This window comes from Anabrus simplex, chromosome 1, assembly GCF_040414725.1.
Source record: "Anabrus simplex isolate iqAnaSimp1 chromosome 1, ASM4041472v1, whole genome shotgun sequence".
Classification (NCBI taxonomy): Eukaryota; Metazoa; Arthropoda; class Insecta; order Orthoptera; family Tettigoniidae; genus Anabrus; species Anabrus simplex.
This window is the reverse complement of record NC_090265.1, coordinates 751510582-751514728: the sequence shown is the minus strand read 5'-3', so window position 1 is coordinate 751514728 and position 4147 is coordinate 751510582. Positions and strand designations below refer to the sequence as shown.

At 40.7% G+C, this 4147-nt stretch overlaps 1 non-coding gene across 1 annotated transcript; it reads right to left on the bottom strand.

Annotated features, from left to right (window-relative positions):
* Positions 1-1775: 1775 nt before the first annotated feature.
* On the bottom strand, positions 1776-1882 carry LOC136859308 (U6 spliceosomal RNA). The gene has a single exon (XR_010858954.1). It is a non-coding gene; the product is annotated as a U6 spliceosomal RNA (small nuclear RNA).
* Between the last annotated feature and the right edge of the window lie 2265 nt (positions 1883-4147).

Here is a 4147-nt window from a genome sequence, read left to right as displayed (position 1 = left end):
GGCAATGCCCTCAGTAGCCTTGCCATAAATAAGATTTCTATGAGGCACGGGAGTTTCCTCAAGAATTTTTTTGCTAATTCATGAGGGTTTTGCCCTGCTTGAAGCGGAAATGCGTAGTGCCCGCACCTTCAACTGTTCATCACCTTCACTTGGAAACTGAGTTTTAAATGCTATATCAAGTATCTTGTCTGTTGTTACCGTAATATGGGAAGTATAAAAATCGTCACTTAAAACAAACTCTCCAGAAGTGACCACTGTGCAATCGTCTTGAAGTTGAAGCAACTCGTTCATGAGTTTATTAAAATTTGTTTATGCCAATACTGACGCTATTGGTGCACAACTCTTCACACAAAGTTTTAGCTACCGATTCAGACTCTGTTTTCATCTCCTCTCTAATCATTTCAGTCCAAGGTGAATTATCTAGATCTGTTTTCCTAGTTCATCGGTGGTAATTACAGCACCCTTGTCAGTTCTCGCCCTCTTCTTGGGAAATAGATCTTCAGCCTTCCTCCCTTTCGCATATTTTACGGACCCTAGAAGATATAAAATCTACACTGTATTAATCATATTGTGAGCACTTAAATTTATTAAATAATTAGCAGCGATAATATTACATACCAGCTATTTTGAACTTTAGTTACCCCCATTCTTGCGGCAAATTTGTCTTACTAAATCCTGAATCAGAATTTCAGTACTGTATTACGGTGCATACGTGTTTACAGCGCCCTCTGGCACAAGCTACACAGTCACAGTTTGATTTAACGCAGTTTCGTTGGTTGTCAAGCTGTGATAGAAATACGAAATATTACAGACTTCACTGAATCACATTAAATTGTAACATATAATACAGTATGTGTAACAATAATGAGCTAACGTAATTACCTCAATTGTAACCTTGTACAGGCTTTTGCTAACACTCGTCTGCCTTATGACGAAGCCAGTAAATGTAAAACTGGAAACAGTTCGTCTTTCTTCAATTTGTAACACATGGCCACTCTCAAACAGTTTCTGCGCTTTATTCACTGTTGACTTGCGACTATTTTGGAAGTGTATGTACTCAAACCCATATTGTATTACAACTTCCATAGCACTACTTCATACCTTGACGACAAGATGCAACGATCATTTTGCCGTAACTATGACGCAAGCCTTCACTTCAGCGGAACGCCCTCTCACCGTATTAATTCTCGGAACTCCGTCAGAGCGCACTGTTACTAGTACTAGTACTAGCCTAAAAGTATTAGCTTAACCTAAGAGACTCAAAGTTCAACACCCGTGCTAACCACATAAGAGTGGAAGCTTAACCTAACAGACTTCAAGTTCGATACCCGGGCTAACTATACAAAAGTGCAGGTCTAACATTACGATGACCATGCGTTAACCTAACCTCCCAGCGCGCTAGTTTTTTGCCTTTCCAGAATGAAAATATTTTTTTATATTTTTTGTATTAACAACGTTTTGATATAGATACTAGGAGGAAGGGAGTTATAGGGAGGTGTTGTTGGAGGAAAGAAATAAACAGTATAATTTTTTCTCTTTTATTTTTCATTCTTATAATGTACATTACATATCCAAAAAACCAACACGTTTTTGCTAAATGTTAACGTGTACCGTATATTAAAATTCTATGATCCAATTAGTATATGCTATACGTCCTTAAAGGTGACAATACAGTTTTGTTCGCATACCATCATAAGTCGTGCATGTGCAACGATTGTTTAAATGCTGTGGTTCATCATCTGAAATTGCATTGAATTTTTAAAATTTCCGCAGGTACATATTATGCGACTTCCACGATTTTGCGTGTCATCCTTGCGCAGGGGCCATGCTAATCTTCTCTGTATCGTTCCAATTTTGGTATATGTACCGCCGAAGCGAGTACAAGTACATATTATGCGACTTCCATATCTTGTAGATATTCTTCGCACTGAAATAATACGGAATCTTTCGCTGACAGGCAACTCACTAAGGTGTAGAGTCTCAACTGCTACAGACCAACCTATACTGTTAATTGCATCCATGCTACAAAAAGAGCGCGTGCCTAAATGCACAAAAAGCTACATTCGCAAGTTTTGTTAGGTTAGTAACCCTTGCTGCTTCACATAACAGCTAGCTGCGTGTCCAGGCTTGCAAGCCTGGATAAAAGAGGAGAGACATCCTAATTCGAACACAAGTTCACATGAATTAGACGCACGCGTTCAATGCGCAGTCATTTACTTAGCATGATACTCATCAGTCCAAAGGGAAGAGCTCTGGGTTCTATTACCAGTAGTGTAAAGCACAAATTCTTTTCGGTTCTGAACACAAAGTTCAAATTCTAAGAAAAATTAAGAAAAGAAAATGTAATTGAAAGAAAATCTATCATCTCATATTAACATTCATCAGTTCAGTTTCGTTGTGGTAACTAGGATCGTTGATTGACTTACTTGACTTAATTCCTGTTGTTCCTTATGGAACATAGGGCATCAACAAAGCATCTCAATCTGATCCTGTTGCTAGCCAACCTCTTCACCTCCCTCCAGGTCTTGCCTTCTGTCATTGCCTCCATGGGTACAGATCTTCGCCACGCTTGTTTGGGCCTTCCTCTCCTCGTTTACCCTGCGGGTTCCAATCCAATGCCTCTCTCAATGGCTTCATTCCCTTTTCTCAATGTATGCCCTATCCATTTCCATTTCCGCCGCTTTATCTGCATGGTCATCTCGGTTTCACCTGTTCTTCTCCGTATTTAATGATTGGAGATTACTCCCTGCCAGTAGATGTTTAGAATCTTCCTTAAACAGCGGTTGACAAAAGTCTGCAACTTGGAGGTAATCACTTTAGTCACTTTCCAGGACTCGGACCCATATAGTAGAACAGCCTTGACGGTACTTCGGGAAATGCGAAGTTTGGTCCTGATAGATATTTTGCTGTTCTTCCATACCGGATAGAACCGAACAAAGGCACCATTTGCTTTTTGTATACGTTGAGAAACATCCTGTACTGCTCATCCATCTTTGGTAGCTACACTGCCCAAATATGTGAAAAATATTCATATCCTCCATAGGTTCATCACTGAAGACAAATGGGTCCAGTTTGTTTGTGTTCATCCTTAGAGCCTTGATCTTCTTTGAGTTGATAGTCCCACCTTTTTCCTCCTTTTACCAAGCCTTCAATCTTTGATTGCATTTCACCATGTGCCTCAGACAGGAGACACAAATCGTCAGCGAAATCTAGGTCTTCTAACCTATTAGCCATTCACCACTAGATACAACGTTTCACATTTCGCGTTATATTCCGCATATCCGCATTAGTCACCCCCAGGAACATGGTTGGCGAGAGTTTACAACCTTGACGTACTCCTGAACGTACAGTTATAGGCTCAGATACACGTCCCTCAATAATGACTCTGCATGTATAATCACGGTATGTTTCCTAAATTAGGTTGGTAATTTTTTATGGGACTCCATACCGCTTCACTTCCACATAGCTTCTCTGTTGATCGAATCAAAAGGTTTTTCGAAGTCGATGAACACTGCATTGAGGCGAGGTGACCACTCAGCACACTGCTCCAAAATTATCCTCAAGGTGTTTATTTGGTCTACACACGAGCGATTCGATCGAAAGCCTGCCTGTTCCCGTTGGAGCCTTAAGTTGATATACTCCTTAATTATGTTCAGCAGAACCCTGGTGAAGACTTTGCTAGGGATTGAAAGAAGCGTAATGCCCCTCAAGTTGTTACAGTTTGACGTATCGCCCTTTTTGGCAAATTCAAAAGAAATCCAGATATCCAATCTGTCGGCATTTCTCCATTAATCCATATCTTCTCAAATAGCGGTGGCAACATATTGGCAGTGGTATCTATATTAACCTTCATGACTTCTGCTGGAATATTGTCAACACCTGCTGCCTTACCAATATGCAATTCTCTCAATGCCCTCTTGATTACCTCCACTGTTGGAAAGCAGACTTTAATCCTTGGGTCAGGCTGGGTTTCTTCCTCTTCTTCTTCGCCTTCTCCCGCATCTACTTGCTCCTCCAAGGAGCGGTTTAACACAGCAGGGAAATGTTTCTGCCATCGCTTCAGTTTAACCTCGGAGTTTGTTAGGAAGACACCATCTTTGTTTCTGACTGGACGGTTTTTCTGCACCTGCTTCCTTGCCAGAACTCG